A 13,812-nucleotide genomic window follows, 5' to 3' on the forward strand; every position below is an offset into this window, starting at 1 on the left:
GACTAAAATCAGGGGTGATTGTCCATTTTCTGAGTCCTGTTTAAGACATTTGGGTTCATGTGTGGCCCTGGGAGACCAGGGTGTTACAATAATTGTGATATTCTTTTTCCCCCATGATCGGAATCAGATGAATGCTCAGAATCAGGTTCATTTGATTAGAAGAAATAAGTAAATGTGCCAATACCCATTTAGTACATGAACTCTTAGTGGCCACAGATGGCTGGGTAGTTATCCAAGCAAAAACTAATGTGAGTCTGAACTAGCTTACTAACAGAAGAGAAGAGGAGATATAGATAGACTCAAGAACTACTAAGACAGTTATTAAAACTTGATGATTAGTTGTGCATGTGGGTTGTAGCCACCACAGTTAGTGCCTCACCCCTTTGCTCTGAGTCTACCCCAGAGGTCACTTTTAGAAATGTCCAAGGCCCCTGAGAGGGGCTGTCTAGAAGAACTGAGCATAAACACCCCTTTCTCCTTGATTTTATATAATCGACTCTAGGGGTAAGTGGCTTAAAAATGGGGAATTGTAAATACCTAATGAGTTATTAGGAACCATATTCTTAAAGTACAGATGTCTTTATCAGATCAGAATAATTGGTCATTGTCCCAGAAATTCAATTATCTATGTCCAGAATATGAACAAAAAAACCCTGAATCTTGACTCACTTGTTAATTCAACAAACACCTCTTGGTAACCTCTTTCTTGGGCGTTGAGTAAAGTGCTAAGAATTCAGAGATGAACAAGATACACTTTCCTTGGTCTTAAGTATATCTTAGTACACAGAGCTACAAATAGAAATAAATAATTCCAGAGGAAGAAGTATTTGTTTCAAGTGTCAAGTAGGATGTAGGAGCAGGGGAAGGAGGGAAGGAGCCGTGGGGATTAAGACTGGTGGTGATGCAGACTTAGTTCATACTGAGGAGTTTGGACTTTATTCTTTATTCTGTAGGCAATGGTAAGCACTGAGCAGAAAGCCTAAACAAATACAATACTGGTAGTCTCATTATTTCTTTTGAACCTGTTAGCCCTGTTAGCCTGTAATGCCATGGCTTCTTATGTCTGGCTACACGATACTACTGCTCATAATTGAACATTCTCTCTCTCTCTCTCTCTCTCTCTCACACACACACACACGCACACACACACACACCAGATACCATGGATGGTCTCTGTACACACTGCAAATATTCCCCAGCATGCAGGCTAAGAATCAGGCAGTGTTTTTGTCTACATCATTTGGAGTGTGATCACTTTAGCTGGGCAAATGCTGTGTTTTACCCTTCCTAAGTCAGGCATTGCTGGGCATATACAGGAAATCATGTGGCAGGCTTCACTGATAGACCCGAGGCTTGATCATTTTAGCCTCCTTGAATTTAGTAAGACATTTGCCATTGATAGCTCTGGTTGATTGTGAAAATTGCCATCTTCTGAGGACATAAGAAAAATCAAGGCTAGCCTGACATAATGAGCTGGGTCTTTACACTTTTCAAAATGAAATCTTGAAGACATAAGAATGATTTTCTCCTTGGATAGTAAAAAAATACATAGATGTGAAGTCAAAAAGATCTAAAACTTCAGCTTCATCATTTAGTTGATGGGCGTCCTTATAAAAATGTATCATACTACCTTAAGACTTAATATTACTACTGGCATAGATAGCATAGTAATAACAGCTTCATAATTTGGTAGGCATTTAATAATCTAATGTATGTAAATAGTAACTGTGATGGTTATCTGTGGCTAATAAATAATCCCAAAATTTAGTGGCTTAAAGCAACCATTTTTATTTTATGCTCCTGGATTCCATGATTCAGGAATAACTTGGATCTGTTCCATTATAGCAGAACCTCAGCTGGGAGGCCTCAAATCAAACACTGGGGGTGAGGCCAGGTACAATGGCTCACGCCTATAATTCTAGCACTTTGGGAGGCCAAGACAGGAGGAGCCCTTAAGCTCAGGATTTTGAGACAAGTCTGGGCAACATAGTAAAACCCTAATCCTTATAAAATGAAGTAGCCAGGCATGGGTGACATGAACCTATAGTTCCAGCTAGTCAGGAGGCTGAAACAGGAGGATTGCCTGAGCCTGGGAGGTTGAGGCTGCAGGGAGCCATGATTTTGCCACTGTACTCCAGCCTGGGTGACAGAGTGAGACCCCATCTCTCAAAAAGGAAAAGACTAGGGATGATCAGACAGCTAGAAGCAGGTACATCATCTAGAAGCACCTGCATGTGAGTCACGTGTCAGACTGTCATGTCTGACAGTTGATCTGATGAGTGGCAGGGACCTCAGTGGAGGCTATCAGCCAGTAGACTCATGTGGCTTCTCCATGTGGCCTGGACTTTCTCATAACACAGTGGCCTCAGACTTCTTACATGGTGGCTCAAGCCTCTAGAAATGAGCTTCCCAAGAGAACCAGATGGAACTAGCATTACCATGTATGACCTAGCCTCGGAAGTCATATAGCTTTCCTTTGCTGTAGTCACAGTCCTATCCAGATTCAAAGGTAGGGAACATAGGACTCACCGCTCAACTGGAGTGCCAAAGCCACATTGTTTTCAAAAGAACACACAAGATAGGAAAATACTGTTGTGGCTAATTGGAGAAAATACAATCTGTTACAATAAGTGACACATGGTAGCTCTTCGTACAGTTTCTTCCTTTTCTATTTCTCAGGGCTATTTGGCCAAGTTTCTGTTCGAGGAAATATACGTTTTGTGTTCTTTAATTCAACCAACAAATAGTTAATACCAACTATGAAGATCTTTATTATAAGAGTTTTTTAGTATGTAACATGTATTGGGCACTATTTGAAGCACTTTACTTACATTGCTTATTTGATTCTTAAAACACACTTATGAGGTAGGCATTATAGATTATGCCATTTTAAAGAGGATCAAACTGAAGTATGGAGAAATTAAGTGACTTTCCTATGTAAGTTGCTAGGCCAGAATTTGAACCTGAATAGTGTGGCTCTGGAGGGCACTGTTTTAACCATTCATATACTGTATCTTGCCTTTACCAATGTCTAGATCAATATTGTGATGCATCAACTTATTGATTTGTGACATTATTTTATAATGTCTAAAAAAGTGGAAAAATTATTTTACAGATATGAATAAATTGACGTTATTTAAAAAATTAAACTACTTTAAAATATAGCTCTTTTGGAAAGTCTTGGGAGTATGAGCACCATATTCATACATTATTGCTGGGAAAAGACAACTAATATGTTTAGGATGCCTTTTAACGTGTCCAAAACTATGCTAGATTCTTTCCTAGAAATAGTGGCATATGGTAGGTACTGTTATTCCTATTTCATCAGGCACAATATTCTCTCTCTTTCTCATCTCTATCAATCTCTGTTTTTGTTCAGTCACTAATTGTTATTCCAATATTTATTGTGCACTTTCTCTGTATCAGGTACAAAATAAAGATTATGGGCAAAATACTCTTAGGTAACAGTAAATATATGGCCCCTGCCCTCAGTGATCTTACAGTTTATCAAAGAAGATTGATAATTAAAGAAGCAATTACAATGAAGTTATAAAAAATGCTGGGATGGTGCAATTACGGGAATGAAGGAGCCCACTGCAGGAGACTTTCCCTTGTCCAAGGACGATCAGAAAGACAACCCGGTATAAATGACATTGAAGATTAATTATAAAGGAAGGTAATTAATGAATAACAAACAGACCCTTTTGTACATTTTCATTTATTTCTTTCCCAAATACTAAAAGATATTTTATTACTGAAGAAGTAAGAATGAAAAGTAAAAGTAACTCTCTCACAGTTATTCTGGAATAACATGAGAAACTGGTGATTCAAACCCAGATTTTTCTGACTCTAAAGCCTAGAGCTTTACTCTGTAGCAGTGTTCAAAAAGTTCAATGCTTTAATCACCAATATTCCTGGCACTGTTATACTGTAGAAATACAGATTCAAGAGCCCTACCTGACCAGCAGAATGAGAATCTTGGGAGCAAGGCCCAGCAATCTCTGTTTTATTTACCCTTCAGGTGATTTTGATGCTCCTGAAGTTTGAGAACTACTGTTCTAAACATAATGAGGTAGAGTAAATAACTGTAGGTTGGACAGGGTTACAATCCTCAAGGAGTTTAAAATCAAATAAAGAGATAAACAAAAATAAAAATGAAAGTAGAAAAGGTGCCATGTGATGGTATGACTTGATAAGAGTTCAGTATAAGGGAAGTGAATGTGCTGCTTGCATAATCAAGAAAATGATCAAGAAAGACATTATAAAAAAGATGGCATTGAATGGGGGCATGAAGGCTGGGGGAAATCTTGATATAGTAGAAGAAGGCTGAATTAGTCCATTTTCATACTGCTGTATATAACTGTGTGAGACTGTGTAATTTATAAAGGAAAGAGGTTTAATTGACTCACAGTTCAGCATGGCTGGGGGAGCCTAAGGAAACTTATAATCATGGTGGAAGGCGAAGGGGAAGCAGGCACCTTCTTCACAAGGCAGCAGGAAGGAAAAGTGCTGAGTGAAGGGGGAGAGCCCCTTATAAAACCATCACATCTCAGAGAACAGCATGGGGGAACCGCCCTCATGATTCAGTTACCTCTACCTGGTCTCTCCAGTGACATGTGGGGATTTGGGGGATTATGGAAATTGCAATTCAAAATGAGATTTGGGTGGGGGCACAAAGCCTAACCATGTCAAAGGCCTTCCAGAAAAAAAAAAAAAAGGAGCAGCCCTAAGCATTTACATACGTCAATGAACAAGTAGAAAATGTAACCTAAGTACAGTCTGTGTCCCAGGGCAATGACAGGGTGCTTGTTAGAATGCAGACTCTCAGGCCCCACCTCAACCTTCTGAACCAAATGCTTGAAAGGAGCTTGCCTTGTCCAGATTAACTAAGCTCAGTTGGAACTTGTGTTTTCAGTTAGCCATTGGGGGAAACAGTTTGAGAAGCAGTGATCTTGTTTGTCTCCGAAATTTTATGAATGAGGTAACTGAGGTCCAACATGCCTGATTTGCCAGGTAGAATCCAGAGACTAAGCGGGGACTGGAACTAAGACCTCTTATGGCTGTTCTAGTTTAAAGTTAGGAAAACAGTTTTGCAGGATCTAGGGCTACAGGTCAACTCTTCTAGGCAATGACAGAATAGGAATGGAAAAGTGGGGGTGGATGAGAGTGACATAGGATTTATATAATTTATTAGGAAATAAATTTGATATAAGCCTTGAGGCAGACAAGTAGATCAGAAATGAATTTTAAAATTCAGATTTAAAAATTTTATTTGAATAAAAGCCTTCTACCAAAATAATATCATTATTGTTATTTGGAAGAGAAAAATGAGTCAACAGGCTAAGGTCATCTTCAAATGAATCATGCTCCAAAGTTACAGATCACAGTATGAATTAAAGGGTAATTATATCTCCTATAAACTGTAGAGATTCAATATTAATGACCCCTACTTCCAAAGAAACGTTGTATCTGGAAATGTGAAGCAGAAAGTAGTACCACTAAAAAAATGTGAACAGTGGCAATGTCCAGGCAGCTTAGACTGACTATGCCCCTTGGTAACCATTGTCATTCAGCCAAAGAGAAAATTTAAGTCAGTTAAAACGTCAATAAAGGGAGAGCCCAAGGGTAGATGAGCAAAAAAGGCAGCAGAAAAAGTGCAAACTACAGGGAAAGTGAGGCAAAAGGAAAAGAGGCAGAAGTGGCTTAGCAAGATGGGTCTGCAGAAAACAGAGTCACTAAACCTAAAGAGAAACCAGCCTCTGATGAAGCAGGAGGGAAAGAAGCTAGATCTGACTCCCATCATATCTACCTGTGAGATCTGTGCTCCCTGCACCTCCCTGAACGCCTCCCTGCATATACCATCTGAGGGAATATTTTCATCAATGATTTTGTACATAGAAGTTTTTAATAGCTGTGGAAAGGCATTTTTTTTTAAAGTGAATCCTACCTCATCTCCTTTTTTAAAACATATTTTTTAAAACAGAAAATGCTTATTTAAGAGGTGAAATCTCATACTGATTTTTTGTGTATGCATACAAAGTAGTGAGATACGGAATTCATGGACGTTTTGTCTTGTATGCCAGCTTAACATTTTACTATGAAATGACTAAAAAAGTTTGAAAATCATTGTTCAACAGGAAAGAATTATAAAGGCTTGTAAAAACAGGCATATATTTGTCTAACATAAAACTCAGAGCTGTGAACTTTGTGTTAATTAGCACACATCTCTATTTCTGGCATGTTGTATGCAAGTTAACAAATTTTGTATTCCAAATAAACAGTAAGAAACATAGACATTTTATTTAGAGAATTAGATTTCTAGGAAATGACCTTTCCAGTCTAGTGAATGTAAAATATTGAGGTCGCTGGAGAAAAAGAAAAAAAAAAAATTGGCACCTAGGGAAATTGGAATATTTAAAAGTATGCCTTGAAGAGCTAAATGACCTTTACTTTTTCTCACTAAATATAAAATGGTCACCTGCGTCCAGATTATACATTTATAGAGAGAGTTCGATTTGAGGTATTCAAGCATTTAGACTTAGGGCATTTGACTTGCCAAAACTCATAGCTTTAAAATGAAAGAGAGTTTATCTGTACAGCTAATGCCCCAGGAGAAAACCAAATGAAAAATCACTGTGATCTAAGACATATCAAACACAAAGCAAGCACCACTTCAACATGCAAGAGAACTTTGTAGTTAAAGAATGCAGTTTCTCGTTTTCTCTAATTTGCCCAAATAACTAAGAGGTATTGGGGCTCAGAAAATAATACCCCAAAATGAAAACCTCAGAAGCAGCCACAGAAGCAAAAGTTTTTCTCTTACCTTTTCCTGCCCTCCTGTCTCTCGGGCCCATTCCCCACTGAGGCTAGCCATAGAAGCTAGAATCCCTCTTCCCCAAGACAGGTCATAGAAACCAGAACCCCTCTTCCCCCATACCTAGTTATAAAACCTAATAATATTACTCAAGTTTTCTCTCTGCCTTTCTGTGTAAAAAGTAGCCAGAAGAAGTTATATGACCTATCTCATTTGACTGTAGGTCATAAGACCCCCATTCCAGAAATGGTTCTGCCCCACACCCAGAAAGAAGAAATTCATGCTCAAAGAGGACAAGAAGAATCTAGACAGATTGGCCTTGCTGGGCTTCCCCACTCAGTCCATTACCATTAGATGAGACCATTTTTGTCCAATCATATTTCTACACAGCTTTCCATACTTTGTTGAAGCTAAACATAAAAATGGACTACTTCCCTTCTGTCTTTGGGTCTTCAGTCTGAGGTTCTCATGTATACATGTTAAATAAATCTGTATGCCCATTCTCCTATTAATCTGCCACATGTCAGTTGTTTTTCAGTGATTCTTCAGAGGGCGAGGGGAAGCTTCTCCTTGGCACCCCATAGAGGTTATATTAACATTAAGCTTGAGAGAGATTGTAGTGTTTCCATCTTGCTAACACCATATTTGGTTAATCAGATAATTAGAGGTGCTTCGTTAGTACTTCTGTCTTGAGTCTTATAAGGGACAAAATTATTTTTCCTCTACTCTCTTATTAAAGTTTAGAGTCCCTGAAGCCTGCAAATTAAATTAACAAAAGACAGATTAACAGGAGAAAAAGTTTTATTCGTATGCATATGAACATAGTAGCCAACAAAGGAAGGAGCTGTTAAATGGTTAAAGGTAAGGTTTACATACATAATTTAGGAGAAACAGCCTATGGGAAGAACAAATACGTTTCTTTAGGAAAGACTAATGTGTTTCTTTTTTTAATGCATTGCAATAAAACTTTACTTATAAACACAAATGTAAGCTTTATACAATTTTTACATATCACAAAGCACTGTTTCTTTTTCTGTTTTTTGTTTTTGTTTGTTTGAAAAAACATTGTTAGGTCAGGCTGTACAAAAACAGGCAATGAGCTGGATTTGGTCTAGGGATCATAGTGTGCCAATGCCTGGCTTCCATTATTCTTATGTTTTTGCTCTGCCATTTTCCTTTTCTTTTTTCCTGTGCCTCTTGATTACTTATTTGTCTCTCCCTTCTTTGTTTTTGACCTTCCTTCATCTCACTGCTGATTCTCCTATATCTTCCTTCTTCCTTCTTTCTTATGTTTCATTTCTTCCTTTCTTCAAACACCATAGTGATTTTCTTCTATTTTCCTAAGCACTGTCATCTTCGGTGTTAAGAGTTTCCTGAAACTGAGCTTTACTTTCAGAAATAAATAGATGGGATTAAAATAACATTTAAAACATGGAGTCCTAAAATTGTTACATTATGCCCTCCCATTTCCCTTCTCCTCCTTCTCATCTTTTTTTTTTTTTTTCAACCTTTATTTTAATTTCAGGGGTACATGTGTAGGACGTGCAGGTTTGTTACATAGGTAAACATGTAACAATAGGTGGTTTGCTGCACAGATCATCCCATCACCAGATATTAAGCCCAGCATCCATTAGCTATTCTTCCTGATCCTCTTCCTCTTACCAACCCTCACCCTCTAACAGGCCCAGTGTGTGTTGTTTTCTCCCAACAAGTCCATGCATTCTCATCTTTAGGTTCCCACTTATAAATGAGAACATGCAGTATTTGGTTTTCTGTTCCTGCATTAGTTTGCTAAGGATAATGGCCTCTAGCTCCATCGATGTCCCTGCAAAGGACAGGATCTTATTCCTTTAATGGCTGCATAGTATTCCATGGTGTATATGAACCACATTTTCTTTATTTGGTCTATCATTGGTGGGCATTTAGGTTGATTCCATGTCTTTGATATTGTGAACGAGGCTGCAATGAACAGGCATGTGCATGTGTCTTTATAATAGAATGATTTATATTCTTTTGGGTATATACCCAGTAATAGGATTGCTGGATCAAATGGTATTTCTGAATCAATGTGCAAAAATACTTAGCATTTCTATACACCAACAGCAGGCAAGCAAAGAACCAAATCACGAATGAACTCCCATTCACAATTGCCACAAAAAGAATAAAATACCTAGGAATACAGCTAAGAAGGGACATGAAGGACCTCTTCAAGGAGAATTACAAACCACTGCTCAGAGAAATCAGAGATGACACAAACAAATGGAAAAACATTCCATGCTCATGGATAGGATGAATCAATATTGTAAAAATGACCATACTCCCTAAAGCAATTTATAGATTCAATGCTATTCCCATTAAACTACCACTGACGTTCTTCACAGAATAAGAAAAAAACCATTTTAAAAGTAATATGGCATCAAAAAAGCGCCCAAATAGCCAAGGCAATCCTAAGCAAAAAGAACAAAGTTGGAGGCATCATGCTACCTAACTTCAAACTATACTACAGGGCTACAGTAACCAAAACAGCATGATACTGGTACAAGCACAGACACATAGACCAGTGGAACAGAATAGAGAACCCAGAAATAAGACTCGCACCACTACAACCATTTGATCATCAACAAAACTGACAAAAAAAAACAAGCAATGGGGAAACAGTTCCTCATTTAGTAAATGGTGCTGCGAGAACTGGCCAGCCATATGTAGAAAATTGAAACTGGACCCCTTCCTTACACCATATACAGAAATAAACTCAAGGTAGATTAAAGATTGAAATGTAAAACCAAAACTATAAAAACCCTAGAAGAAAACCTGGGCAATACTTACAATTCAGGGCATAGGCATGGGCAAAGATCTCATGGACAAAGATGCCAAAAGCAGTTGCAACAAAAGCGTCAGTTGGCAAGTGAGATCTAATGAAGCTAAAAAGAATCTGCACCGCAAAAGCAACTATCAACAGACAACATACAAAATGGGAGAAAATTTTTGCAACCTATTCCATATGACAAAGGTCTAATATCTGGCATCTATAAGGAACTTAAACAAATTTACAAGAGAAAAACAAACAACCCATTATAATGTGGGCAAAGGATATGAATAAATGCTGCTTAAAAGACAACATACATGCAGGCAACAAACATATGAAAAAAAGCTCAACATCACTGATCGTTAGAGAAATGCAAATCAAAACTACACTGAGATACCATGTCACACCAGTCAGAATAGCTGTTATTAAAAAGTCAAAGAACAATAGATGCTGGTGAGGTTGTGAAGAAAAAGGAATAATGTTTTTACAGCGTTAGTGACAGTGTAAATTAATTCAACCATTGTGGAAGAGTGTGTTGATTCCTAGGAGAACAAATGGAAGATACGAAAGTTTGTGATAATGTTTGTCTATGTAGGTATGAATGGTCTTTCCATCTTCTTCATAAACTCTCCTGGAGAGGAGATTCAGGGAAATGTGCTTTGGGTCTCCTTCTGGGAGTAGAAGCCTTCCCAGAGAGGGAATTTATGGCAGTCCTCAGTTCTCAGAAGTTTCTGATTTTTGTCAGCTAAGGGAAGCTCTGAGAAAGCTTCTTCCTGCATCTGTGGAATGTCAAATTTCTTCAGCTTAAATTAATCTTTATACCAACCCTAGGGTTTCATGTAGGTTCCCATAGTCTCAGACTGTTTTTCAAGCATTTACTCTCCAGTGTTATAAAATTATTATTCCTCCTTTCTATGCTATAAAAGAAATACCTACTTGATCTCTAAGATATTTTTTAAGTTATTATTATGAAAACCAAATTTCTCTTCTTACCCTCTCCGTTTTTCTGAGTCTTGATAGAGTTTGAGTAACTTCCCCTATTATTCAACGTTTTGCTTTACCTCAGGTTTTGTTTTGAAGCTCTTTTGGTATGGACTATTCATGGAAATGCCCACATTATTTAGACCACTGGGAAGGTTTTCAGCCTAAATTCTTTAACTGATGTTTCCTTTATTGCATTAGAAGCATGATTATCAATGTGAAACATAAATATGAAAATAGTAGAAGTTGCTCCTATTGGAAATGTGTAGATAATGGAGTGGAAGCAAATTAGTGATAGTTTGAAAGACTGGCAAGTTCAATTCCAACTTCTTTCAAATGAGCAGTGAAGGAAACAGAATATTTCACTCCCCTCCAATATACTTCTTTGGTGTATTTTGAGTCGGCTATTCAGAGGGGCTGAAAACCACAGAAATAGCTTTGAAAAGCTGTCCTTTTGTGGGGAGATTTGCATCTGTAAAGGAAATCTACATTAGTGAAATAAACAGCAGATGCAAACAGGCTTTCTCCGATGTCTCCCTCCCCCACCTCGTCCAGATCTAGAACAGATTAACTCAGAGGAAAATAAGACTAAAAGTTTGATACTTCTGAAGGTGTGACAGAAATACTCTTACCACGGGCTTTTGTCTATTCTTTCTGAAACCTGCTACCTGAGAGATTTTATCTGCATAAGAAACAGCCTTGCTACCTATGCTTTCCTTCCTTCACCCTCCCATAATCTGTGACACCACTTCCCTAGTCCCCTTTAGAAGTCACAGTCCTCTTCTTCCTGTAACCTCAGGATGTTGTAAAAAACGTCAGTCATCTGGCCGCTCCTTTGAATCTCGTATTTTGTGTATGGCTTCCATGTTTATGCACCTTCATAAATTTGTATACCTTTTTTCTTGTTAACCTGTCCATTACCAGCTTGTTTGATAGGCTCAAATTATTGAAACTTCAGATGGGGAAATACATTCTTTACCGTTACAATAGCAAGGTCTTATTGGTAGTTTGAATATACATTACAATTTTCTTACGTGGACTTGGTTTTCTGTTGCGAATGAGTAATGTTACTTCTCAAAGAGCTCTGGCCAACTAAGACTGTTAGATTTAAAAAAAAAAAAGATATTTCCATAATTGGTATCATTTCATTTAGAAAATGTGTAAGTACATGTAAATAGGAGGGCCTCAAAGTTCAGCTGGTCATCACACGTCAGCTATTCAATCCCCGTGCTTTTTACATTTGAAAATTAAGTGAAATTTGTTATCTTTTTTGACTTGAAGCAGAGGCAATGTCATCACCAGTGCCATTTTTTCAAAAAAAGTTAAAAATTAGAGATCCTAACATATAGTAGCACCAATGTTAGATGGCCTTTTTAAGAAATATGAAAGGAATGTAGAAGGAATGTGTTTTAAATCTTCCAATAGAGAATCGCAAGGTCCTAACACAAAATGAATGCAAATCTGGAGCTACTCTTTGTTGTTGAGGATGACATAACGCAGTCAAGAAAAAGACATGCTATGGGCTCGTAATCTGTATCTCTGATCAATCTGCTCTTGTATTAAAGACAAGTTTACATGGAACAGCATCTTGGCTTTGGATCACAGAACAATTTTCTTTTGTCTAATAATCCATCCCTTGCTCACTTCTCTTGTGCCAAGAAAAAAAAATCAAAATGTGTCACTAGCATAAAATGTTGTCAGCGAGGCTGAGGAAGTTCTCTGTGATAGGGAAATCTTCCTTGTCCCAACTTAAAGCAAAACATTCTCTCCAAGAGGAGAAAGCTCAAAATCAACATCTGTAGTAACACTTGCACACAGATTTTTGAGAACTAAACTGGCAAAAATGGTCCTCTGTGGGTTTTCAGTTTGTTTTGAATAACTCTGAGGCTGTCCACAAAGATTCTACAAACACAAATATGTAAATCGAGGTGAATGGAACATTATTTCATAGTCCCTTAAACATGTATACAGTGATTAACTCAAAATTCTATTTCTAGGAATTTGTCCTAAGAAAATAATGTATTATGTACATGACAGTCCAAGGCAATGTAAATATCCTCAATAAAAAGTTTGTTTGAAATTATAATACTTCCATACAATAGGAGAATATGTAACTATTACAAACAAACTTTAAAAGACTATTTGTGAACATGAATAATGTACATGATATGTTTTAAGTGGGGAAAGGCCATTAAGTAAACATATATAGCAAATAATGTCATATTTGCAAAATACTTTGTGTGGGTTTAGGATTTGTATATGATATGATATCATATGATCCTTATTTTTTATTTGTATTCTCCGATTCTGTACTTTCTCCTTTCCTTTAATGTATAAGTATTATATATACAGAATAAACTTATTTTAGAAAAGAATATTCCCAGCATAGCAATAGTACTGCGTTTGTGCTGTAGCTGCTGACTTTCTGAGCATTCCCATCAAACCTGGAAAGGTCAACTTGGCTGGCTTCTCATTCATTAAGGACCTCAATGCAAAGCTAGTCCTCTGGTTTCATCCATCAAGTGAGAAAAAGACAAAACAGCTTCCTATAGCAGCTTCCTCCAGTTTACTGTCCCCAAGAAGCAGAAGAAAAACTTTCCAAATGTCGCACCTGCCATGTTTTAGAACATCAAGAAATAATGCTCACCACAGTCTCCCTCAACCATGGAGTTTCGTCTCCATCCTGCTCCCAAACATGTTGACATAGATATGAGGAAAAAGTTAGCACACCGGTCCTGGTTGCTCAATCCTAGCATGTCTCCAGGGGAGTCTGGAACTGTGATTGACCGTTGGCTAATGCCTGAGAACGTGGCTCTTAGAATACTCTTTATGTTACTATTTAAGGATGCCAATACACCTGGAGCAATGGGGCATAATGTACCAACTTGTCAGGACTTGTCAGGATTGATTTACACAAACGTCAAGATTGATGATGTCCCTGGTTATATTGTTGGAGTCTTGAATTTCAGTTACCATGGTCGGTTGCACAGCAGGACGCACCTACATGACCAGTCCTCCATAAAACCCTTGGATCCTGAGACTTGAGTAGGCTTTTCTGGCAGAGACACTTTACATGCATCTCTGCTGCTCCCAGCTGTAGGAAGAAGCATGTCCTGTGTGATTGTAGAAAGGGAAGGACTTAGAAACTGGCATCTGACTTCACTGAACCCTTTTTAATGCTGTATTAGTCTGTTCTCACACTGCTATAACT

This window comes from Symphalangus syndactylus, chromosome 8 (genome assembly GCF_028878055.3).
Source record: "Symphalangus syndactylus isolate Jambi chromosome 8, NHGRI_mSymSyn1-v2.1_pri, whole genome shotgun sequence".
Lineage (NCBI taxonomy): Eukaryota > Metazoa > Chordata > Mammalia > Primates > Hylobatidae > Symphalangus > Symphalangus syndactylus.